This window comes from Girardinichthys multiradiatus, chromosome 22 (assembly GCF_021462225.1).
Source record: "Girardinichthys multiradiatus isolate DD_20200921_A chromosome 22, DD_fGirMul_XY1, whole genome shotgun sequence".
Classification (NCBI taxonomy): Eukaryota; Metazoa; Chordata; class Actinopteri; order Cyprinodontiformes; family Goodeidae; genus Girardinichthys; species Girardinichthys multiradiatus.
This window is the reverse complement of record NC_061814.1, coordinates 5,326,260-5,353,067: the sequence shown is the minus strand read 5'-3', so window position 1 is coordinate 5,353,067 and position 26,808 is coordinate 5,326,260. Positions and strand designations below refer to the sequence as shown.

Below are 26,808 nucleotides of genomic sequence, written 5' to 3'. Positions count from 1 at the left end.
AAAACTGTCAGCTTCAAAGCTTGAAGCTTGACTACATTAATAATATAATAAAACAGCAAATTGAATGTGTGGGCTAGGGGGTGTGGAGAAAGAGTGTCTTGAAATCCTCCAAAGACATCAGTCTTTGTTCCGGACTTGTTTCTTTTTCATGATGACTCATTGAAAGTGAAGGCTAATGACAAAATAGCAGGCTAATTCCTGTAATTATCTGTTTGTCAGTGGAAATTTGCGAATGACAGTACTTCTTTCTCTGATCTTTTAGCCAGTATCTTCGGGGGTGGCATTGTTGCTAACAAAGCATTCATAGACAGGTCATGATTAGGGATGCATAAAAGTAGTTGGCAAAAGAAAAATGGCTCCCCTGAGGAATGCTTATACAACAAACGTGACCCCTGGCAGTACGCAGAGTTTTTTTTTTTTTGTGTAAAGAAGAGTTCAGCATTAGCTGAGAACTAAAGATATCACAAAAATAAAGAAAAGGCAACAAGGTGATTAATATGAAGCAAAGACTTGACATGTGTGGGGACACGTGCACTGTAGATACTCTACTGGAAAAAACATTTTTAGGGGCTTTGACATCTTAGTGATTATTTAAAAAGTCACCCACTTTATTTTAGTTAGATCTCTCTGATAGACCATCAAAAAACAAAAACAAAAAAACAACTACAATAGATGTAAAACATCCTGTAACATTTCATAGTAGCTGATGTTATGTTTGACTATTCCCTTCATGAATTAAGTAATTTTTTGCAAACTTGCCCTGTCAGCTGTCACCAACTAGTGCAGACTAGTTCACATTTTCCCCAATTGGAAACCGTCAATAAGCTGTTGCAAAAGATATGTCCTCAGCATTAGATTCATGTTACCCTTGTCATGGTTTTAGGTACAAATCTGACCCACATGCAGAAGAACACTCAGGAGAACTTGCAATAATTTGAAATATTTATTTTTACACAGGAAGGTGTAATGATCTGGGACCAGGAAACTGGCAACTGCACAGAGAAGAGGGAGAACAGGTGAGTATGAGATAATGAAGAATGTAGTAAACTAAGATCTATCTTATAAGGATGAGGATTGAAACCGCCAGGGGGAATGGGGATGTGGAGTCTGGGAGCTCAGCAAGGGAGTTACCATGGCGTAATTCGTTTATCCAGATGGCTTGGTCCTGGAGAGATGAAGAATCCTCCGAGAAGCTTGCCTGAGAGCACGTTGGAGGGTGGACAGGGTTTTGCTGCTTACTTAGGCGGTTTGTTGTCGATCCTGAAGGTGCCAGCCAGGAGTAATCCGAGAAGGAAACTTGAGACTTGAATCTTGAAAATCCAGGAGCATCGAAGGTACTTTGATCCAGAGGTCAGGAGTCTGCTTAACACCAGAACTGGAAGCTGGATCAAACAGGTCTGCAACCTAAAGAGGAGGACACGAGAAGGTAAGTCTTGGACACCAAGAGAAACTTGAAACAAGCTCAAATCTGGACTAGAGATTGTACCACTGTAGGTTAACACTCAGCCGATGAAGTGCTGGCAGGTTCAGGCTTAAATACCCCCAGTCAGCAATCAGGAGATGATTAACACCTGTCCACTCGTACCCAGGAGCAACAGTGCCCTCTATGGATCAATCAGAGTTAGTAGCAGGCAGGAAAAGCACAAACACAAAACTCCCAGGACCCGACATCATCTCCCCTTCAAAGGCCGCCACCCATCGGCCCTGTGGAAGTGGAAGGCAGGGAAGCCCGATAGTCCCTGATGAGAGACGGGTCACAGATAAAGGACAGGGCACCCAAGTACGGTTCTCGGGACCATAGCCCTCCCTGTCAATGAGGTACTGCCAACCACGACTCCGCCGACGTGAGTCCACGATCCGTCGGACCGCGTACACCAGGTGCCCCAGATGGTCCAGGGAGGGTGGAGGGGGTATGGCTGGAAGGCATGAAGAACTGGTGAACACAGGCTTAATCTGGGAGACATGGAAAATGGGATGAATGCGTAGAGTCGAGGGCAAACGGAGGCGTACGGCCGCGGGACTGACTACAGATTCTGTTACATACGGTCCAAGAAATCGGGGAGAAGCTTCCTGGACATGGCTTTTAAAAGTATGTCCTGGGAAGATAACCAAACCCTCTGGACAGGGCGGTACTCTTGTTCTGACTTCTTGTTCAGTTCAGTGGAATGATGCAAGGCTCTAATGGTGACATTCCAGATGCGCTTGCAGCGGCGGATATGGTGATGGACTGAGGTGACTTTTTGATAAAGCTTATAGTTAGAGTGGCTTAGGCTATCTGCCTTATTTTTTACCTCTGCCTTTCTCCCTCCCTGTTGGACAGAGTAAGGGGGAGTCAGGTTTAGCCTAAACCAGCTCAGTTATGGTTGAGGTGCAAACACACCTCCATTTCTGCTGCCTGTATGACCCTTCTCTTTTCCAATGGTTACAATCAGTCTGACAGAGAGAGGTATCCCGATCCCTGTGGTTTTTGGTATAACAATGGCCATCAGAGGACTCTAGATGGACAAACTTTATCAGTTTATTATGTTACTTAGTGCCCCTACGTGGCCCGTTCTGGGGTGGCCGGGCTCTGGCACTCGGTGGTTTGGTCTGGCCTCCCCGGCGGCCCCGCGCCGTTCCGGACCCTTTGTGGGGTGCCTTGAGACGACATTGTTGTCAATAAGCGCCATATAAATAAACCGAAACTGAAACCATGTCTGCAGTTATGCTGCTATAGGCTTAGGCTGCTGGAGGACATAATGACCACTTTCACCCTCTGCGCTACATTCTCACACTACTCTCCAATTTTGCATTATTTGCTGTTATTTCTGTTTTTAACTTTATGTACCTGGTTTTAGACCACAATAATTTATTAGTATGGTGTAGGGCCTCCTTTTGCGGCCAATACAGCATCTATTCATCTTGGGAATGACATACAAGTCCTGCACAGTGGTCAGAGGGATTTTAAGCCATTCTTCTTGCAGGTTAGTAGTCACTCACTACGTGATACTGGTGGAGGAAAGCGTTTCCTGACTCGCTCCTCTAAAACACCCCAAAGTGGCTCAATAATATTTAGATCTGGTGACTGTGCAAGCCATGGGAGATGTTCAACTTCACTTTCGTGTTCAACAAACCAATCTTTCACCAGTCTTGCTGTGTGTATTGTTGCATTGTCATCCTGATACACCGCACCGCCTTCAGGATACAATGTTTGAACCATTGGATGCACATGGTCCTCAAGAATGGTTCGGTAGTCCATGGCAGTGATGTACCCATCTAGCACAAGTATTGGGCCAAGGGAATGCCATGATATGGCAGCCCAAACCATCACTGATCAACACCCATGCTTCACTCTGGGCATGCAACAGTCTGGGTGGTACGCTTCTTTGGGGCTTCTCCACACCGTAACTCTCCCGGATGTGGGGAAAACAGTAAAGGTGGACTCATCAGAGGACAATACATGTTTCACACTGTCCACAGCCCAAGATTTGCACTCCTTGCACCATTGAAACTGACGTTTGGCGTTGGCATGAGTGACCAAAGGTTTGGCTATAGCAGCCCGGCCATGTATGTTGACCCTGTGGAGCTCCCGACGGACAGTTCTGGTGGAAACAGGAGAGTTGAGGTGCACATTTAATTCTGCCGTGATTTTGGCAGCCGTGGTTTTACGTTTTTTTGGATACAATCTGGGTTAGCACCCAAACATCCCTTTCAGACATCTTCCTCTTGCGTCCACAGTTAATCCTATTGGATGTGGTTTGTCTTTCTTGCTGGTATGCTGACATTACCCTGGATACCGTAGCTCTTGATACATCACAAAGACTTGCTGTGTTGGTCCTAGATGCGCCAGCAAGACGTGCACGAACAATTTGTCCTCTTTTGAACTCTGGTATGTCACCCATAACGTTGTGTGCATTTCAATATTTTGAGCAAAACTGTGCTCTTACCCTGCTAATTGAACCTTCACACTCTGCTCTTACTGGTGCAATGTGCAATCAATGAAGACTGGCTACCAGGCTAGTCCAATTTATCCATGAAACCTCCCACACTAAAATGACAGGTGTTTCACTTTCATTGTCGAACCCATTTATAGCACAATCATAGGGTCTGTGCAGTGGCAAGGATAGAGCTTTGGTTTTGTTAAATACTTGTTTTAAATCATGGTACTCCTTGGGAACCTGTGAGAGATCTGGGAAATCATCCTCAGGCTCGCTAGGCTCTTCTTAGAAATAGCTGACTGGATACAGGAAGAGAGACAGTTGGTTGACCTGTAATCTATAGGGAGCTCGGACCAATCTAAATGGGGGTTGTGCTTTTGTAACCATGGAAACCCTAAGACGAGAGAGTGCTGTTGGGACCACAGCCATGGGTTTCAACACTAAAACTCCGGTACATACTTTCCTGGAACTTTTCAAAATAAAGTGCATTAACCTTCTTCCAGCACAGCCAGGAAAGGGGGTAACTGCGGACTTCCTGTGGCGCCATGACCCAAATAAAAGCCCCACCTTTCCACAAGTCTTCCTCTTCCACGCGGCCTTCCATAGGGACCGGATAGGAGAGGAAAGCGTGCTGATGTCTTTTGCTGGCAAAAAGACATAAATTCAACTGGATCCAAAGCCATACGATCATCGATTATATGCAAAGTTAAGTAGAATGAAATACTGTCTGTGTATCCGGTATTTTCATTCATGAACGGGGAAATTAAGGTGTAAGAGTTGCTTACACTTTCTCTTTGAGGCTCCACAGAGGCAAAACTGTATCGAGGAGAGATCCCGGTTGAGAAGCTGTTTCTACAAGCCGAGCAGCAAGGACGGACTACGGCTTGCACCACCGTGTTACGGTAACGAACAGCCGCCCAGCCCTCCGGAGCTAACGCTATTGCTCACAGAGCGAACGCAGAGGTTAGCTGAAAACCAACCGCTTGTTGACTGTGGACGTTTATTCGAACTTCATCGCCCTTGGACAACGTTTACTCACCATGGTCAGAGGTTAGGTTTGGGCAGATTAACAGATAGGTTTAGGATGAAATGATCTAAACATTTTCATGTTATGAAGTTTGTTTTGTGGAACCTGGTTATCTTTAGAGCTAGTAGGCTAGCTACGGCACGCGCCGGTTCCATGTTCTTTGTATGTTTTAAAGCTAAGATAAACTTTCTTTAAAGGGTGGTTTTAACCAAAACATTGCTCATAACGCGCCGTCCGCGCTTATGCATTTTAACCCTGGTATTTTAAAGGTATGTGTTGATTCTGGTGCTAAGCTATCTACAAGCTTAGCACTTTAGCTAGCTTCTTTGTTACCTTAACGGCTAACCGGTAGAGAACATGTGCTACTAAAGACTATTCAAAACAAAGGTTGTTGGTTTTCAAGCTAGTGAATAATTGTCCCTGAACATCATTTACTAGATTTGATACCTAAGTAAACACCATCAAGCCCCATTTCTCCAGAAAGATTTGGCTCTTTTCCAAAATACTCAATAATATTTCTTCAAATATTATTTTAATAAATAAAGGCAGTTGAGAATTAGTCATCCAGGAGGTTGGTTTTATTTGGCAGATCATTATTTAAAACATTATTTTATTAAAATAATATTTTACCTGATCTTGCATTGTGAAGGGTTGTCTAAACGTTTGCTGATTATTTCCCGAGTTAGTTCCAAGACTAACTTAACTTCACTTCCAGATTCTTCAAGATAATCCTTGGTTCTCAAACATAAACATTGCATGGTAATGTTGCATCACTCTTTTTGGTCATGATTTCCAATCATCTTTAATCAACTTGTTTATATTGTACATAGCCCATTAGTTTTCATTATTCTTTAATTCTGCTTGGTAGTTTAGTTGAATTGTTTTAGCATAGTAAAGAGTTTGTTGATTGAAATATGTTTGACTTTGAGTTGACCTATTTTTGTTAATAAATTCTTGTATTTTAAGAAATTGTGTGAATTCATTCCATATATGTGCAGAGTTTATGCTGTTCAATAATGCCAGAGCTCGTCTCACACCTTTCTATTCTGTCCTAATACCATCGCCTTACCGGGCTGGTATTCACAGGACAATCCTTAACAGACCGAAATATTATTTGGTAAAATATTAAAATATTAATATTAAAATATTAATTAATATTCTTAGATTCATATTTACAAAAGCCGAAATCAGTCAAAGCTGACAGATTTTGGGTATGTTGGTTAAACAGCAAAGACGCTGATAAGGTAAATTGGGGAATAGTATTATCATTGCAATGGTCCGCCAGCTTCCCCTCTACAGCTGACGGACCCTGTCTTTTGGCCGAGTGGGACACGAGGGACATGCGGCTATAAAATGCTCAGAGGAGGCAATACAAACATTGATTTAACTGTCTGCGTCTTTGTCTCTCCTCTGGGGAAAGCTAAGTTCGCCCCACCTGCATAGGTTCTGGCTCTGACGTGAGTGTCTAAGGTGGGGATCTGACAACTGTGGGGAAGGCTATTGGGGGTCTCACAGCAACTCGTTCAGCTCGGGACCTTCTTCTCTCTCTCATTCTGTCATCCACTCTGGTTGCCAGGGAGAGTAACCCGTTAAGTGTTTTGGGTTCATCTATGAGTGCTAGTTCATCTTTTAAGAACTCGTTTAAGGAATGAAAAAAGGCTGACTGTCAGAGCCTGGGAGTTTCATGTATTGTTTTTACCTGCTGCTAACACTTACTCACCACTAGATGCCGCCAAGATCCTCTGGTGTGGAGGGTAACAGGTGTGCCGCATTTCCATCACCTGCTGGAGTATAAGAAGGTGGAGCTGTCAGCACTCCAGTGCTTGAGTGTAAACCTCTGTGGCAACTTCTAATGGCCAAGCCTTGTAATCACAGTCCAAAGTTTAAGCTCAAAGTCTCTTACCTTTTTTGTGCTCCTTCCTTAGGAATCCTCCAATCCTGGTATCATGCTCTTGCAACCTTCAGCTCTGGCTCAAAGTGTTGGATCCTGCCTCAGCCTAAAGCATTCAAACCGCTGAACAATCCATGTTTGGTTCAGTCTCCAGCTGACAGCTCAGAACTCAGAAAAATGTACGGGAAATAGCAAGACCTAAATAATATAACAAGGAAATGATAAAAATACAAAGACAAAAGAAAAACATAACCCAAATATCTGTGGATCATGACAGCATTTAAGGTTCTTAGGCATGTGGGGAGTGGGTGCTTTGGCCTAGTGGTTAGAGCAGGAGGTTTGTGTTCCGGAGGGGACACAAGGGGCTGGGCTCGTATCCCACAGATTGCCACTCTGGCTCCCTGAGCAAGACCCTTAGCCCCAGAATGCTCCCTGGGTGCTGCGCACAATGGCAGCCCACTGCTCCCTATAAGGGATGGGTTAAATGCAGAGGGTCTAATTTCCCTTTGGGGATCAATAAAGTATCAATTATTATTATTATGATACCAGTCATCCTGGTTTGCACTAACGAATGCAATCTGCATTTGTGGAAATTCAGGACGTCAACATAAACATACACATCTGTGGTTTGTTTTTCTTTGTGATGTTCCACTCACCAGTCTAGTAGGTGGCAGTGATGTGCATACATGTGGGTAGCCAACTGGATGAAAAACCAACAGATGAAAAAGCAGAAACAGCAGAGGGTTATCGGGGTCTGGGAATTTATGTTTGTGCTTTTCCTGCCTGCTACTAACTTTGATTGATCCATAGAGAGCACTGTTGCACCTGGGTGCGAGTGGACAGGTGTTAACCATCTCCTGATTGCTGAGTGGGGGTATTTAAGGAACATAAAGTTCATGGAATAATTTATGGCAGAGTTCCTTTTATGACCTTTGACAAACAAAAATAAAGCAATATTAAAGTGGAACTAAACCCCATGTAAAAGAATAACTTGGAGTTTTGAAAAATGCCAGCAAAGTGGGCAGTGCCAAGTGTGGGGATGAGTGGAGGGGGTTAAGCAGGGGTGTGGTCAGGAGGTATATTGTACAGAACAGTATTAGGGCCACTAAAGAAAAAAAATACAAATTCGGACTTTAATCTCAGAGTTCTGACTTTAATCTCAGAATACTGACTTTTTTCTCAGAATTCTGACTTTAATCTCAGAATGCTTACTTTAATCTCAGAATTCTGACTTTTTTCTCAGAGTTCTGACTTAAATTTCAGAATGCTGACTTTAATCTCAGAATTCTGACTTTTTTCTCAGAATGCTGACTTTAATCTCAGAATTCTGACTTTAATGCAGGTGAGCACTTGGAAGCATCTGGGTGCAACCAGCTTCATCACCTGAGATGTGAGTTGTGCAGGGGAACGTCCAACAATCTTGGGGAACATGTCAGATTTAAGTGACTTTTTATGTGGCCGAGGGGTTCCCGAAGATGCCATTTTATTATTGGAAGAGCAAAAGGTGAGTAAAACAACAGAGTTAGTTTAGTGTCCAAAACGGAACTAGCTGTTAGCATGTTTGTTAGCTTACATCGTTAGGAGGAATAAACGTGTTCCACAATGTTACATCACACGCATTGAATATAAGGTTAATAGCTGCTGATTGCTGGAATTATCCAAAAAGTGTTGGTTGTGTTTTATTTTATTGTTCTTTGTGTAGAATGTTTTCCAAGGATATTAACCAGTAGTTGAATTATAGATGCTAGCCACCTGCCAACATGAGTAATGTATTTGATGCGTTCAATTGAGTAACTTTTCGTACAGCAGAGGAGAGAAACTTGAATGAAATTGATGGTGAAATACATGTTTATATATATTAATCAGGAAAATGGATGGCTTGCATAAACATGCGCCAATCCCTGACTGTTGTTCTGATTGTGGTTGACTAAAGATCATCTCAAACCATTCACTAGAACCAACTAATGTTGTGCATACAACTATATATAAGCTATGTTAGTGGTACAATGTCGAAAAAATATACAAACTGTTAAAATGTCAGAATCACAAAATCATTTTCCTGCTCTGTGTTTTATGTGTCAGCTCAAGACTAAAATTACATTTTCTACTCTGAGCTACCCTCATTGTTGTCAGTGCATTTATCGCCAAGGTGCGGAAATGGTGGGCTACAGTTCACTAAATCAAACTTGATACACTGATTAATGTTTCTTATAAAACAGTAAAATTAAAATTGCCGGTTGGGGAGCACTACCGCCTTGAACTTTGACCACAGGGTAATTTGATGTTGTTCGCAAAACCAATGGAAATGCAAAATTATGGGATGGATGGATGGAGGGAGGGAGAGAGAGAGAGAGAGAGAAAGAGAGAGAGAGAGAGGATGATCCCATTGCTGTTCCAAATAATCATTGCTGTTCCAAATAATGATTTACAATGTTTCATTGGGTGTTCTATGTGTAATACCTTTTATTAGACTGTATATTTATGAATCTGTATTATTGTACCTATATGATAATCAATCCAATCCTTCCATTTTTAAATAAAGTAGAGGATGGTCCATTTACTCAAAGGCTATGGTTTAGCTCCTTCTTTCACCATTGTATGTCTCCCTAAAACATTATATAGCTTTTATGCTATTTAAAGTCAGTATTTTCCTACTGGCATAAGGGTGATCTTAACACTGATTTGCAGGGAAGACTTTGAAAAGAATAATTGTGTTTTTGTGCAGATTGATTGTGATGTCATAGCGCTGATGGATGACGCAACTCTGGCAAATTACATCCCTTCCTATGGAGACCGAATTGCCCTCTTCAGTTTCTGCAAAAGCAAACGACGCTCAAAAAGAAAACAGGGCCTTCTGCCAAGAGTTCCCCTCTCAAAGTGAGAGACACAGTTCCTAAAATGTCAGATATGGATGACCTAGTCAGACTGTACTTCAGACTTTCTTTCACTAACAAAGAAATACTTGCAATTTTATCGCACAGTCATCAGACTATAATAAGTGTTCAAACTCTAAAGAGAATTTGTAAAAGACTTGGGCTGTTCAGAAGGAAGAATCAGTCAGACCTGGAGGAAGTGATGGTCTTTGTCCAACAAGAAATCATGACCAGTGGTCAGATGCAAGGTTGGCTACATCTTCATGCAGTTCAACATGGAATTGTGGTGTCACAAGATACTGTAAGACGCATAATTAAATTGGTTGACCCACAAGGTGTGGAACTGAGACGAGCTCGATGATTGAGAAGACGTCAGTACTCCTGCAGAGGACCAAATGCCCTTAAAGTGCCTTTCATTCGTCATGATTTTCCTGCTGAAAAATGGAAGGCAGTTGGACGAATACTTTTGAAAGGTTACCAAGACTGTCAGTATTTTCCAAATAAACTTTTAATCACTTTTCTTGAACAAGTGCTTTTCAGTAGCATTTACAGCGATCTTAAAGCACATTTTATACAGTTTGTCAGCAGCCAAGAATGTGAGGTGTTGAGGGAAGCAGTCAAGAATTTTTCTGCTGTTGACCAAGATGATCTTGTGGAGGTTCTTCACAGTTATGGCTGTAGAAAAAGAATAACTGCAGAGACTCTTCCCACAACCCTTGATGAAATAGCACACAAAGAGCTTTTCCAAAAACCAATGTTCATCATTGACTGCTGGAGAGAGATCATCTATCCACATATTTCCCTCAGTCCAGAGGCACTGATCAAGTTGTTCTCAGACCTGCAACCAATATCAAAAAAAGTCTGCCAACTACTGAAATTTGTTGAGGATTTGTCTCAAAAGCAAAAAGATGTGGGAAATCATCTCAAAAGATTCATCAGAGAGCTGGATGACATTAAACTTCAGAAATGTATGCGATTCTGCACTGGATCTGATCTTATAGTAACAAACAGTATTTTTGTGGAATTTCAAGATATGACGGCATTCACAAGAAGACCAGTGGGTCACTGATATGTATTATTTAATCAACTCAGAGGTAAGGAAAGACACCGAGTCAGTTTTACTTGCAAGGGTAGCTGTGCACTACAGACTACAAAGTATTAGCCCCCTCTCACTTTATTTATACATGCTTGGTCACACACAGTTCAAACATCATTCAGGGTGGGGGTGCATATGTGTGTGTGTGTGGGGTCAGAAAGATTAGGGTTCATCTGTCTTGATTATAAACAAACAGAGGAGGTGGGAAGTGGGCACCTGGTGTATAGCCCCCAGATGCTGCTAGTAATAAAAGCATAACTCATTCTTGTGACCATCTCCCTTCTTGCAACATGTAAGGAGGGAAAAGCACTTAGATGAGTGATAAACAATACAAAAAGTCATAAAAACCCTAACAGTTCCCCCCTTTTTTATCACGAATAAGTCATGAGTAAATACATGTAAAATGAAACACTCTGTGTAAGCACAAACCCACAGGACGGAAAACAGATTATTTTGTGGGAAACACTTACACGGTCCTTCCGCCAGGCGACCACCAATCACAGCAGAGTAAAACAATAATAAAGCAAAGAAACAAAATGTAAGAATAAAAAATAATGCAGCCTTCACCGTTTGTGAAACTTGAGAAAACACAGTGGACAGGTTTTGACAGTAACAACATTCTACCTTCACACAAAGATGTGGAAAAAAAATTGATCTTGGAAATATCTCCATGTTACTTTATTCTGACATTCCCCCCTTTTGGCGCAGGGTCCAACCCATGCGACAATCCAGCAAAAGGTTTAAACAAGAATGTTCTAGTAACCAAGATCACATTAGATACAACCAAAGAAATGAATTCTGACATAACTACGTGCCACTATGAATTTAACAAAAGCAGCATAAAGAAAATCCAGATGTTTTTTAACTGTAACTCAGTTCCATTAACAACAAAACACAAACTTCAGTCGTCGTACAGTTCATCAATATTTCACTTAGAAATAAGTCACATATCATCCTGATTTGTCTTGTATGAAGATAAGTTTTAGATTAATGGACATCTAATGTAATTCAGATGCATAAACCCTACAAATTCGAATCTAATAAATAATTCCAACCAAGTATGAAATCATAACTCTGATTCTTTATCAGAAATATATTCCTTACTTTTGGCATATCTTGAACTGTCAGTTAGCTTAATAGCACGAGGGAAAACTTTCAATCTAATAAATCACCAATGATTCTGTATGCAAAACTAATTCTTCAAACTAGTTTAAACAATTTCATTAACCTTTTAATAGTAAAACACATAAATCTAAAAGTCATCCTACATCCAAAAAAAACATGTTATTAAGGCAACAATCACTATAAGCATTTTGATTATTTTGTCTCTTAAACAGTGTTAAAACTCAGGAAGGGAGGTGCTGAGTGTTACCATGGGAGCAAAGGCATGAACCAACCTGGTAGGTGGGTGGAGTCAGGCAGAACTAACCTTTGATTGGCAGCCTATGGGCGGGACCCACAGTTTCTTCATTCCAACCCATCTTACTGAACCTTAAACTACAAAACTGTTAACATGCACCTACCTCAGAAACCAGCTGCTTCTTAACTCTCCTGAAAACTCAAAGTTTAATCAATCTGGGATTTAGAAACATTATTCTAAACATGGATTGTTGTTTCATGCAACATATAAACATATATTCATTCCAACAAACACAAAGACAAAACATCAAAGACAGACAAATGGCCACATTTGAAGCTTCAAGAATTAAAAGAAATTTTTAATAATCTCTTTTCAGAATATGTTTTCTCAGCCATATCTTTTAATGCTATAATTGATCAATTTTGTTATGAGAATCTTCAGGATCCTTTTTTTAAAAGTGAGTTTACATAGTCCAAAAAGATTTCAAAGTATTTAGAAGCACAGCAACAGTTTTCTCTTAAATGAATCCAAATTCACTGATGCTGAAACCTTTTGCTAATTCTTTGTACTGTATCTCTATAATAATAACTACAATCCTGAGAGTTATTGTTATAATTCTCTTTTTGTTTGGCTCAATTTGATTGCAGCTGTATTGCAGAATTTCAGGTTAAATGCAAAGAAGTATTTTAATTCAATTCAATTCAAATTCAAAGATACTTTATTGATCCCCGAGGGGAAATTAGAAAAGTTGGCATTGACATTTTTATGGTATACCCAAACTAAACAAAACTGCAGTGTTTGACTTAATCAGAAATTAAGATAAGAAGCTTGTCTCCAAACTGGACTTTTTCCCACATAGTGTTTCAAAAAGAACAAACATCATTTTCTTTAATTTGGCCTATTTAAATTTTGAGAGTTGGGGAGAAACATTAGAAAAATTACTAGAACCCCTCTTTAATAATCCAAATGCTGATAAATGTTCCAATATTTTATCTCTTAGTAATCTGAAATCACCTTGTGTACCTTTGTACTCCTATGTATTCTTTTAATCTTTAAACCCTAAGAAATCAAACAAGGAGGCTGGAGTTTGAGCCGACCATCCTCTTACTGTTAAGAGGGCCTTTATTTCTTTTCTTTTCCTAAAATGAAGGATTTTACTTGTCTTTATTCCGTTATACAAGTCCTAACCTTGGTTCCAAAACAAAACTCTTCAACCCCAATCTGTGTTCCCCAGAGTAGAAATTTTGAGTATTATTGCATTTCAAAGCCACCAAATGACTGGAACTCATTATTGGCTTAGATCTATTTTAATAGGTAATCGGTCTACCTTTAATTAAATATTATAATTTTATGGACCCAAAATCTATGGCTTACGGACTTCAGGAGTCCAGCAACCACAGGTTGAGTACTACTGCAGTGAACAATGGTGTTAACTTTCTGCAGAGATTGAAGGATTGGCTAAATATATTATTTCTGCTTGGACAATAATCAGATTTAAAATTATTAGTTCACAGCTCCTAATTTACCTCAGATCATATTTGCTTCTAACCCAGTTCATAAGAAGTTTCAGACAACAATATGCTAAAAAGCCAAAAACAAAACAAACAAAAACCTAATAAATAAAGAAAGAAAAAGCATGCTTAAAAAACTTGTTACTGTGGTGGAAAATAACTCCACGGTTCTGAAGGCCTTTTCATGCAGAGTCTTTTAGGAAACATGAGATTAGTTTAATTTTTGTGTGGTACCACTGTCCAATCAGATTCTTTCTAAATAACCCCATTTTTCATTCTCATTTTAAAGGTTTGTTTTACCAAGGGAAATGTGTTTAACAAAACCAATTACTCTCAAAGTTTTAAAAGTTTTTAGCTGGTGATATCTCAGAAAACAACAAGTGTTTTAAGACTCCTATGCAACACAGAACTGATTAGGTTTCTCTTTCCTTCTCCAAAGGGAGAAAAAAGGAAACTGCAGAACCAAGCCTTTCATAGTTTTTGTCAGGACCTGATATAATGTACAGTGTAAATCAACACGCTGCATGAATCAGAAGAGGGAAGAAAAACCTAATATAACCTCATCCCAGCAGCTGCTGTGAAAAACAATGAATTTGTACTTTCCATAAGCGTCAGTTAGCACTTGCGGACAAAACTGCACCAAACTGTAAATACTGTGTCAGAGACTGTATGAAGACCATCTGCAGTAGAACTAAGCCTGTTTTAATGAGGTCTCTACCCATTAGATTTATGGAATACAAATTCTGATAACAGAAAATAATATCTGAAGGAGAAACCCATCAGGTTTTACGCATTCGCTGGGTTTTAAAAAATGCTCCTTCATGAGATCTGTCCTGAGAATGACATAGAAACACATGGTTACTGCTGAGTTTTGGAGATGTTGTAACTTCCTCTGCTTTTTAATAACTTTTAATAACTAGAATAATTGACCCTGAATATTCCACGATGAAAGAGAACTTGTTTCTCTAAAAGAATTAACCAGAAAGTATCAAATGAGCTAAGTTATCAACCTATTAAAGATACTTTTCTAACCCTAAAATAATATTTTAACCCGCTATATCTGTCAACGTCAAGCAAGCGTCACATGAGCAGCGGTTAATAAGCGTTCTTCGTTGCAGAAAATAGGAAAAGATTTATGCAAATGTGTGTGTGTTTGTACGTTACCCCCATCAGTTTCTAAATCGCTCCAGAGTCAGACTGTCATGGCACACAGTTCTCTATCAGTCCAAAAAACAACCAGGCCCTTCCCCAGTCTGTTGGTGAGACATTCAATCATTCTTTGTCCACTTTAACTTCTCCAGGAGGGAGAAAGAAGAAACTTTGCTCCGGTTTCTCTTCTGCCCGCATAAAATGCTTTCAATATAAATCCAGTGTATCGCTCTTCTGGCTCTTGCAAACAGCATGGATCTTTGTCTATCTCAGTGGGTCCAGACTTCTTCTGAGTTTGGTTTTTTGTTTGTAGAAACTCACACTGCAATTTTCAACAAGCAGGCAGGCAGGTCTCTCTCTTTCAGGCCGTGCTGGAGAAGCGTCTCTGGTGGAGTAGCCATGGAGAAGGGCAGGTTTCTAAAATCCAGACTCAAAAACGCAGATGTTGAACTCAAATCCCATATATGTGTGTATATGTGTGTATATGTGTGTGAGAGAGGCAGAAGAAAAAGTTTAGTATAGGTTCAGATTTTGCACAAAGAAATATTATCAGTCAGTCAGTCAGTTGTCCCCCTGCCTGTCACTTCCTTCCACAACATGCACTATAATCCTTTCTAAAACAACTTTCTTTTCGCATCTCTAATGTCCCTTTTCACTTTTACCTTCTTTTCCGACTGATCGCAATATTTAAGACAAACGAAACTTCCTTCAGGAAAGTTTTAACTTTTTTTTAAACTTATTTACACTTAAACTTCCACACTGTGAAAAACCAATGTTATCTTCCAAATTAAAGCACATTTAACACAATCATCTCTTTATTATTTAACACTTAATTTCATTCCCTTCCGGCGGAATGTTACCAACCAAATTATACAGTTCACTTCGCCTAGTCGTCTCTGATCTCCTTGCGGCGAGATCCTACCTAAATTTATCACTATTTCTTTGCGGCGAAATAACACCTTTCCAATGCAGTCTCCTTTCGGCGAGACACTACCAAACGACTTTTAAGTACTTTTCTGCTTTCATTTCTATAGCACTCACTCTTATCTCATGTACTGTATTTTAAAACTGTCTCACCTCTGAGTTGACTTTCAGGTGACTCTGTCGGATCTCCCGGACCCGCCCGGCATCGAGCAAGACAATAATCCACCGGCCAGGTGCGAACGTCACACACTGGGACTTTCAGCCACCAGGCCTAGATGCGGCTGTGCGGCAGCGCTTAACTCGACGTCAGGCTGTCTCCGGAGATCCGCCAGTCACTGCAAAGAAGGATAAAATCAGTTTAGTTCTTATAATCTCCGGCTCGAAGGACCAAATTAATTATAGGTATTATTTAATCAACTCAGAGGTAAGGAAAGACACCGAGTCAGTTTTACTTGCAAGGGTAGCTGTGCACTACAGACTACGAAGTATTAGCCCCCTCTCTCTTTATTTATACATGCTTGGTCACACAGTTCAAACAACATTCAGGGTGGGGGTGTATATGTGTGTGTGTGGGGTCAGAAAGGTTAGGGTTCATCTGTCTTGATTATAAACAAACAGAGGAGGTGGGAAGTGGGCACCTGGTGTATAGCCCCCAGATGCTGCTAGTAATAAAAGCATAACTCATTCTTGTGACCATCTCCCTTCCTGCAACATGTAAGGAGGGAAAAGCACTTAGATGAGTGATAAACAATACAAAAAGTCATAAAAACCCTAACAGTCACACATGTGGAAGTATTCTGCAAATAGCTGACAGCTATGAACATTTTCCAGACTTCCGTTATGAATTTAATGCCGTTCTTGAAAGCAATGTATGGGTAATGGACATTGTTTAGACAGCTACTGCAATCCACTACATTTGAACGATTCATGCAGACTAGAGCAGAGCTGCATGAATATGTACCTGAATGACAGTATGTTTCTTTATAGCTTATGCAATTGTTAGCTAAGATAGGCTGAGGTTTCAGTCTTTAGTATTTTCTGTTAAAGTACAATTGAAAGTTACACGAAAAACATATATTTTCCAGAATTTTCTAAATGTCATATTGATTCTAAGCATGTGTGTTTCTCATCCACCAATAATCCACTGCATAATGGATTCAGTCTGTTTTGAAGAAATGTACTGGTTCCTAATTTTATAAATAGAAAGTAAATAGAAAGTATACAATGCAGTGCAGTGATTGGTGAACAGAAGATATCCAATTTTTGTATGTGCATTTTCTCAACAATTAGCACTTGTTTTATGACTTGTTATTTTTGACACCACAAGAGCAATAGTGTTAATTTTTTACACTAAGTCACTGATGTATAACACAGGGTTGTATTAGATGTAGTTTCTGTGTTTAAAGGTTGGCTCATTCTAATGGCCATGTTGTTGGGATTAGCAAGAAAATGTTTCTTGTAAAATTTTGCTAATAAAATGTTACTTTAAAAATAAAATTCTTTGTCGTCATCGTCTTCCGCTTATCCGGGACCGGGTTGCGGGGGCAGCAGACTCAACAGAGACGCCCAGACATCCCTCTCTCCAGACACCTCCTCCAGCTCCTCCAGGGGGAGCCCATGGCGTTCCCAGGCCAGCCGAGAGACATAGTCCCTCCAGCGTGTCCTGGGCCGTCCCCTGGGCCTCGTCCCGGTGGGACGTGCCTGGAACACCTCCCGAGGAAGGCGTCCAGGAGGCATCCGGTATAGATGCCCGAGCCACCTCAACTGGCTCCTCTCGATGTGGAGGAGCAGCGGCTCTACTCCAAGCCCCGCCCGGATGGCCGAGCTCCTCACCCTATCTCTAAGGGAGTGCCCGGCCACACTACGGAGGAAGCTCATTTCAGCCGCTTGTATCCGGGATCTCGTTCTTTCGGTCATCACCCAAAGTTCATGGCCATAGGTGAGGGTAGGAACGTAGACCGACCGGTAAATTGAGAGCTTTGCTTTTCAGCTCAGCTCTCTCTTCACCACAATGGACCGGCACAGTGCCCCCATTACTGTGGCAGCCGCACCGATCCGTCTGTCAATATCCCGCTCCATTCTTCCCTCACTTGTGAACAAGACCCCGAGATACTTAAACTCCTCCACTAGAGGCAGGAACTCCCATCCAACCTGAAGAGGACAAGCCACCCTTTTCCGGTCGAGTACCATGGCCTCGGACTTGGAGGAGCTGATCCTCATCCCAGCCGCTTCAAACTCGGCTGCGAACCGCCACAGCGCATGCTGTAGGTCTTGGCTAGAGGGGGCCAGCAGGACCACGTCATCCGCAAAAAGAAGAGACGAAACCCACTGGTCCCCAAACCAGACCCCCTCCGGCCCTTGGCTGCGTCTAGAAATCCTGTCCATAAAAGTTATGAACAGGACCGGTGACAAAGGGCAGCCCTGCTGGAGTCCAACATGCACCGGGAACCGGTCCGACTTAGTGCCGGCAATGCGGACCAAACTCCTGCTCCGCTCGTACAGGGACCAGATGGCCCCTAATAAAATGCCCCCGATTCCATACTCCTGGAGCACCCCCCACAGGGCATCACGAGGGACACAGTTGAATGCCTTCTCCAGGTCCACAAAACACATGTGAACCGGTTGGGCAAACTCCCATGAACCCTCGAGCACCCTGTAGAGGGTATAGAGCTGGTCCAGTGTTCCACAGCCGGGACGAAAACCACAATGCGCCTCCTGAAGCCGAGGTTCGACTATCGGTCGGACTCTCCTCTCCAATGCCCTGGCGTAGGCCTTACCAGGGAGGATGAGGAGTGTGATCCCCCTGTAGTTGGAACACACCCTGTAGTTGGAACACACCCTCCAGTCACCCTTCTTATGAAGGGGGACCACCACCCCAGTCTGCCAGTCCAGAGGCACTGCCCCCGACCGCTACGCAATGTTGAAGAGGCGTGTCAACCATGACAGCCCTACAACATCCAGAGTCTTGAGGAATTTGTGATGGCAGGATTGAGGAGATCCTCGAAGTACTCCTTCCACCACCCGATAATGTCCTCCGTCGAGGTCAGCAGTCTCCCACCCCCACTATAAACAGTGTTGGCGAAGCACTGCTTCCCCCTCCTGAGGCACCGGACGGTTTGCCAGAATCGCTTCGAGGCCAACCGGTAGTCATTCTCCATGGCCTCACCAAACTCCTCCCAGGCCCGAGTTTTTGCCTGTGCCACATCCCGGGCCGCAGCACGCTTGGCCTCACGGTACCCGTCAGCCGCCTCAGGAGTCCCACAAGCCAACCACAGCCGATAGGACTCCTTCTTCAGCTTGACAGCATCCCTTACTGCCGGTGTCCACCACCAGGTTCTAGGATTGAAGCCACAACAGGCACCGCAGACCTTACGGCCGCAGCTACGGGCAGCAGCATCGACAATAGATGCGGGGAACATGGTCCACTCGGACTCTATGTCTCCAACATCCCCCGGGATCTGGTCGAAGCTCTCCCGGAGGTGGGAGTTGAATACATCCCTGGCCGAGGGCTCCGCCAGGCGTTCCCAGCAGACCCTCACTATGCGCTTGGGCCTGCCAAGTCTGTCCGGCTCTCTCCTCCTCCAGCTGATCCAACTCACCACCAGGTGGTGATCAGTGGACAGCTCAGCCCCTCTCTTCACCCGAGTGTCCAAAACATGCGGCCGAAGGTCTGATGATACAACAACAAAGTCGATCATCGACCTCCTGCCTAGGGTGTCCTGGTGCCAAGTGCACTGATGGACACCCTTATGTTTGAACATGGTGTTCGTTATGGACAATCCGTGACTAGCACAGAAGTCCAATAACAAAACACCACTCGGATTCAGATCGGGGAGGCCATTCCTCCCCATCACGCCTCTCCAGGTGTCACTGTCGTTCCCCACGTGGGCGTTGAAGTCCCCCAGCAGAATAATGGAGTCCCCGGGAGGGGCACTATCCAGCAACCCCGACAGGGACGCCAAGAGGGCCGGATATTCTGCACTACCACTCGGCCCGTAGGCTGAAATGATAGTCAGAGACCTCTCCCCAACCCGAAGGCGCAGGGATACGACCCTCTCATCCACTGGGGTAAACCCCAACACGAGACGGCTGAGCTCGGGGGCAACAAGCAAACCCACACCAGCCCGCCGCCTCTCCCCGTGGGCCACTCCAGAGTAGAAGAGAGTCCAACCCCTCTCAAGGAGATGGGTTCCAGAGCCCACGCTCTGCGTGGAGGCGAGCCCGACTATTTCTAGTCGATATCTCTCGACCTCCCGCACAAGCTCAGGCTCCTTCCCCCTCAGCGAGGTGACATTCCTCGTCCCTAGAGCTAGCCTAAGCATCCGGGGATCGGGCCGCTGAGGTCTCCACCTTCGTCCGCCACCCAATCCTCTTTGCACCGGTCGCTCACGGTTCCCCCTGCAGGTGGTGGGCCCACTGGGGGATGGCCTCGCGTCTCTCGTTCGGGCTTGGCCCGGCCGGGTCCCGCGAGGAGCAACCCAGCCACCAGGCGCTCTCCGACGAGTCCCGACCCCAGGCCTGGCTCCAGGCTGGGACCCCGGCTCCGCCGTACCGGGCGACGTCACGTGCCTCGATATTTTGGTCCTCATGAGGGATTCTTGAACCACTCTTTGTCTGACCCATCACCTAGAGCCTGTTTGCCATGGGAGACCCTACCAGGGGCATTTAGGCCCCAGACAACATAGCCTCTAAGATCATTTGAGCACTCAAACCCCTCCACCACGTTAAGGTGGCGGTTCAAGGAGGGGAATTCTATTATGGATTTTAATATGTTGATCTAGCTCCTTATCCGTTTGAACAGGCCTCAAATCTATCCACTTACCTCCAGCTTTTAATATGTTTTGGCTGTAAATGAAAGAAAAATTTAACATGTGGCTTGACTTTCATCAATCAAATAAAAGACTGTGATCTCAATTTAATTGAGAGAAATATTTAACTTTACAGGATAATGAGTAACGCTAAGGTAAATCATTTATTGTGAGAAAATGAAAGGAATGGATTCAGAATTTAAAAGACTGCCAAACGAACTCAGTAACAGTGCTGAATGCCATTTATTTGTCTTTAACATTTTATTAGAAATAGTTAGATACACATTTAATAATTGCAAGTGGTTTCACACTTGATGGGACAATGGCTTGGAACTTTTGGGCACTGTTCTGTCACATAGGTGCAGGGATGCCCTGGGAAGCCCTGAAGAGGCTTGATAACAAGCTTTCATATGATTCAGGTATGATGGAGAAGGGATACACCAAAAAGATGAAGGACAGTAGCTCTCGAGGGCTGGACTTGCCCCTCCTCCCCGAGTTAATGCATGGGTAATTTGCTTATACACACAAGGCTTACAAATACTGATCTGGATTGCCAGTCATGAATAGTAAGAAAAAAAGTTGGAAACATAATGCAACAAATAGCTAGTGAGTTTATCCTTCACAAATGCTTGGCAACAAAACAATGATGTTTATATTTAATGGAAGGCAGGTTTACAAATTTTATAATATCCTTTTTGCTGTACTCGTACTGCCATTTCATTCACATTTCACACATACATTGTCATTGGATTTCGTTTAACAATACAGAATTGTGTTAGAAGAAAAATACATTTGTTTATGCAGCTGAATACATAGCCAGTTAGAAGGATTTGTTAGCTTTGAAAAGTCAGAAATGAGCATTGCTACTTCTAATGGCAACCAATTCAATTATGCGTCTTACAGTATCTTGTGACACCACAATTCCACGTTGAACTGCACGAAGATGTAGCCAACGATAACCTTGCATCTGACCACTGGTCATGATTTCTTGTTGGACAAAGACCATGTAGGTACAATAATACAGATTCATAAATATACAGTCTAATAAAAGGTATTACACATAGAACACCCAATGAAACATTGTAAATCATTATTTGGAACAGCAATGGGATCATCATCATCTCTCTCTCTCTCTCTCTCTCTCTCTCTCTCTCTCTCTCTCTCTCTCTCTCTCTCTCTCTCTATCTATCTATCTATCTATCTATCTATCTATCTATCTATCTATCTATCATCTATCCATCCCATAATTTTGCATTTCCATTGGTTTTGCGAACAACATCAAATTACCCTGTGGTCAAAGTTCAAGGCGGTAGTGCTCCCCAACCGGCAATTTTAATTTTACTGTTTTATAAGAAACATTAATCAGTGTATCAAGTTTGATTTAGTGAACTGTAGCCCACCATTTCCGCACCTTGGCGATAAATGCACTGACAACAATGAGGGTAGCTCAGAGTATAAAATGTAATTTTAGTCTTGAGCTGACACATAAAACACAGAGCAGAAAAATGATTTTGTGATTCTGACATTTTAACAGTTTGTATATTTTTTCGACATTGTACCACTAACATAGCCTATATATAGTTGTATGCACAACATTAGTTGGTTCTAGAGAATGGTTTGAGAGGATATTTAGTCAACCACAATCAGAACAACAATCAGGGATCGGTGCATGTTTATGCAAGCCATCCATTTTCCTGATTAATATATATAAACATGTATTTCACCATCAATTTCATTCAAGTTTCTCTCCTCTGCTGTACGAAAAGTTACTCAATTGAACGCATCAAATACATTACTCATGTTGGAAGGTGGCTAGCATCTATAATTCAGCTACTGGTTAATATCCTTGGAAAACATTCTACACAAAGAACAATAAAATAAAACACAACCAACACTTTTGGGATAATTCCAGTAATCAGCAGCTATTAACCTTATAATGCGTGTGATGTAACATTGTGGAACACGTTTATTCCTCCTAACGATGTAAGCTAACAAACATGCTAACAGCTAGTTCCGTTTTGGACACTAAACTAACTCTGTTGTTTTACTCACCTTTTGCTCTTCCAATAATAAAATGGCATCTTCGGGAACCCCTCGGCCACATAAAAAGTCACTTAAATCTGACATGTTCCCCAAGATTGTTGGACGTTCCCCTGCACAACTCACATCTCAGGTGATGAAGCTGGTTGCACCCAGATGCTTCCAAGTGACCAAGACTTGCTGTCTTGGTCACAGATGCGCCAGCAAGACGTGCACCAACAATTTGTCCTCTTTTGAACTCTGGTATGTCAACCATAATGTTGTGTGCATTTCAATATTTTCAGCAAAACTGTGCTCTTACCCTGCTAATTGAACCTTCACACTCTGCTCTTACTGGTGCAATGTGCAATCAATGAAGACTGGCTACCAGACTGGTCCAATTTAGCCATGAAACCTCCCACACTAAAATGACAGGTGTTTCAGTTTCATTGTCCAACCCCTGTATATTTTTGTAGTCCACCATCAAATCAAAACAGAATTCCTCAACAGGCCCCCAACACCTCCCAGAAAACAGGCTTCTAAACCAAACACTTAGTTTTTATCCGTTTTTCTGCATTGAGTTCTACTCTCGGAGATTGCAGGGGTTTTAGACTGAGATTTGATGGCACCTAATATCCAAATCAGAATTCCCCACTACACACCTCAGCAGTCAACAACTTTATGTTAACACCAGCAAGGTTTCGGGTTGTCTCACTGAGTGAATCATGTGAATCTGCATTCATACACACTCCCTGTTTATTATCAGGCCTCTTCAAAAACTGCAGTCATATTAAACGTCGAGCTTACCGGCTCGCGTATTTCTTTTTATATACTTAGTTGGTTCTGTCTTACCTGTGCGTTCGTTCACACTTTCTGTTGGAACGCGTTGATCCGCCCTCCCGGTGCCCCTCGGTTGATTCGGCCGTTACCAAAACAGAATTCACTGTGCAGGATTTTTGTTCTCATCGTTCTGGAGGCCGCGGAGATTGAAACCCCACATGCACCGCTGGGCCCCGGGCGGCAGATTTCTAGCAATCCGGCTCGAAGGACCAAGAAATATTAAGAGTTATAAAGCTGATAAACACAGATAAGTGTAAAATAAGACACAAGTGAACCAACTACGTTTGACTTGCAAGGGTGAGACAGTCCTCTGCCAGAACAGTGACTTCATTCTCACAAAGGGAGAAATCCTTGCACCAGCCTTTTATTTACAACTCACATTCCTACAAGCAAAAAGCGGGAATTGGTTCAGCCAATTCTTACAGAGATTTCAGCCTAAAAGAGTAGTCATTCCCATATATGGTATAAGCTTGTCATGTCCTTGGAGTGATCCACTCCAGACCACATTCCTTCACCTTCCACAAACACTTTTTCACACTAAAAAACAATCATAGGAATCATCTTAACTATAGTAGAACTTCAAACATAAACGTGGTTTAAACTAAACAATGATAACTTATATACATTTTTCCAACACAGCCCTAGAGTCCTAAATGGCTGTGCAGAGCAGCTCTGTGGGATTCTGCAGAAACCTCTTCAATCTTAGCCTGGCCCAGAAGAAGGTTCCAGTGTTGTAGAAGACCTCCTGTCTTGTTCCAGTACCAAATAAAACTCACCCGTTAGTCCTCAATGACTATAGACCTGTTGCCCTGACATCCCATATCATGAAGGTCCTAGAGAGGCTCCTGTTGGCCCACCTGAGTAAGCAAACAATAAACTATCAGGACCCCCTTCAGTTTGCTTATCGCTGTGGAGTTGGAGTTGAAGATTGCATCATACACCTGCTTCAACAAACCCACTGTCATCTTGACAAAGCCAGCAGCACTGTGATAATCATGTTCTTTGATTTCTTCAGTGCATTTAACACAGTCCAACTTAGGTCCTTTGATGTTTGCAGCAAGATAGTGCATCTCTTCTATAAGTCTGTTATTGAGAGTGTGACCTCTTCTGCCATCATCTGCTGGGGAAGCAGCATCAGAGCCAGGGACTTAAAAAAGCTCAATAAGCTGATAAAGAAGGCTGGTATTGTTCTTGGGACTCCTCTGGAACCTCTGGAGATCATTGTGCAAAGAAGGATTCTTCGTAAAATGAAGAACATTGTGGAGAACCCAGAGCATCCTCTTCACGAGACTGTCCTACAACAACAGTGTCTTCAGTCAGATGTGCTGTAAGACAGACTGCTACAGGAGATCCTGCCTGCCCACAGCCATCAGCATCTACAACGGCTCTTTGAAGAAACTTTCATAATGAGCTAAAACAACATTTAATTTCCCTTTGGGCTTGATAAAGTGTTTTTGATTTGAACTTGTCCAAGTTGCTCTTTTTCAATAGAGGTTTGATAATTGCTGCTTTTAGGGCATGGGGGAAAAAACTTGACAAAAGGGATGTGTTTATTATTTGAGTTAAATCAGACGTTATGACAGGCAAAGCTTTCTTAAGGAAAGCTGTGGGTAAAGCATCAAGACAGCAGGAAGAAGAGTTCAGATGCTACAATTAAAGGAGGGTTTATGAACCTGTCGACCGTGGTAAATAAGGCACGAGCGTTGTTAATGTTTTTGCTGATGATCTCAGAGAAGAAAGATTCTCTCACATTTTTCAGTTGTAAATTATATCTGTGTAGTCTCTATAGATGTTATAGTGAACCTGGAGTTTAGTCTTTCACCTCCTGTGTTCAGCTTTCCAACACTTTTTTCACTTTTGACTGGTGGAGCACTTTTCCATGGAGACTTTTTCTTCCCAGAAACGACCTTTGCTTTAATTAGCGAAATTGAATAAATGATGTCCGAGATTTTGGAAAGAACATTGTCTACCAGCTCATCTACAGTGTTACAGGGCAAAGTGGAGGTAGAAGAGTAAATCTGGTTAAAGGTTTTAGCAGCACCGTCCTTAAAGATGCATTTTCTTATAATGTCTCTTTGGCAAACTGAGTCACTGGAGGTGATGCTTTCAAAAATAAAATAAAAGTGGTCAGATAGGGCAACATCAGTTACAGACACCTTGGAAATGTTTAAACCCTTAGTGATGATCAAGAGCATTTGCTGTTTAACATGTTGAGTCAAACCAAAATTTCTAAGAGTGACACATAGTTCTATTGCACTTCTGTCTTCAGGATTGTCCATGTGAATGTTGAAGTCTCCCACAATAATTAAACATTCATAATCAACACATATCACAGCTAAAAGCTCATTAAAATCACTAAAAAAGTTTATTTTGAACTAATGAGGGATGTAAATATTCAAGAACATGGTTTGGACTGAGCTTTATTGATCTAATGTTCAATGAAGCCAGTTTATATGACTAAGTGGCTGATATTAACTCTGTGTCTGGTTTTAGCTGACAGTTTACGGCTTTTAAGTTTGATTGTTTATTACTGTCTCTTATCATTTTAGCTTTGTTCTTTCTGTCACGTATAACCACAGAGGTTTTAAAACGATCTACCATCAGGGGCCCAAGTTTCTCATGGAAATGATTAATTATGATAGAGTTACCACTGGAGCCCAGACTGTATCACAGAGAAGTGATTTGAAGGTCCTGATTAGGAAGAGATAGATTAGGAGGTGGTGGGACTCTGCGGGATTTGGAAGATGTTGGTTTAGTAGCGTGGCCTGGGCCTCGGGGGGTGTTGAATGGAGAAGATGTCAGAATCATTTGGGTCCCAATTTTAAAAATTGCTTTTATGTTGTCAGTGAAATCCAGAAAAGCAAGAACTGGGCTGGGTAGAGAGTTCTGGGCGGTCTGGGTTGGGGTGAGGGGGGATAACGGGGGGAGGTTGGTCTGGGTTGGGGTTGGGGGGATGGGGGTTTAACGGGGGGTCCACTTCTCTTGTGGAATTCGGCAGGGGGACCTTTTGTGATGAATTCTCTCTCTCCACCAACTGCTCTATCTCTGCTGGAGCTGTTGGTGGCAGCTTTATCATTGTTGTTGATACTCCATGTTCTCTGCTGAACGTCGAGGCTGCTGGCAGATTATTTATTGAATAGAAGAGATTAGATGTGAGACGTCTGGCTCCCTGCTTGTTCAAACAGAAACCATTTTGCTTGAAAAGGTGTCTTTTTTCCCAAAAAACATTAAAGTTGTCGATGAAGTTTACCGATGTTCTGAACTATGTTTAGAAAAATTTGTTTTTGTGTTTGAATTGATACTGCTGCTGAGTTAGTTCAGACAGTCACATACAGCCCTTTAGCTTACCGTGACAGTGCTTTACTGAGATCCACACCTCCAGATCCAAGGAAA

The 26,808-nt window shown here is 42.4% G+C and overlaps 1 long non-coding RNA gene across 2 annotated transcripts; it reads right to left on the bottom strand.

Moving 5' to 3' along the window:
• Positions 1–929: 929 nt before the first annotated feature.
• Positions 930–23,550, bottom strand: LOC124859267. Of its 2 annotated transcripts, XR_007036051.1 has the most exons (6): positions 23,428–23,550; positions 7,492–7,535; positions 6,848–7,033; positions 6,665–6,728; positions 1,132–1,404; positions 930–992 (listed from the first exon to the last, which is right to left on the bottom strand). It is a non-coding gene; the product is annotated as an uncharacterized LOC124859267 (long non-coding RNA). The 2 variants fall into 2 exon arrangements; XR_007036050.1 differs by lacking the exon at positions 23,428–23,550 and having other exon boundaries at positions 7,492–8,318.
• Positions 23,551–26,808: the final 3,258 nt, after the last annotated feature.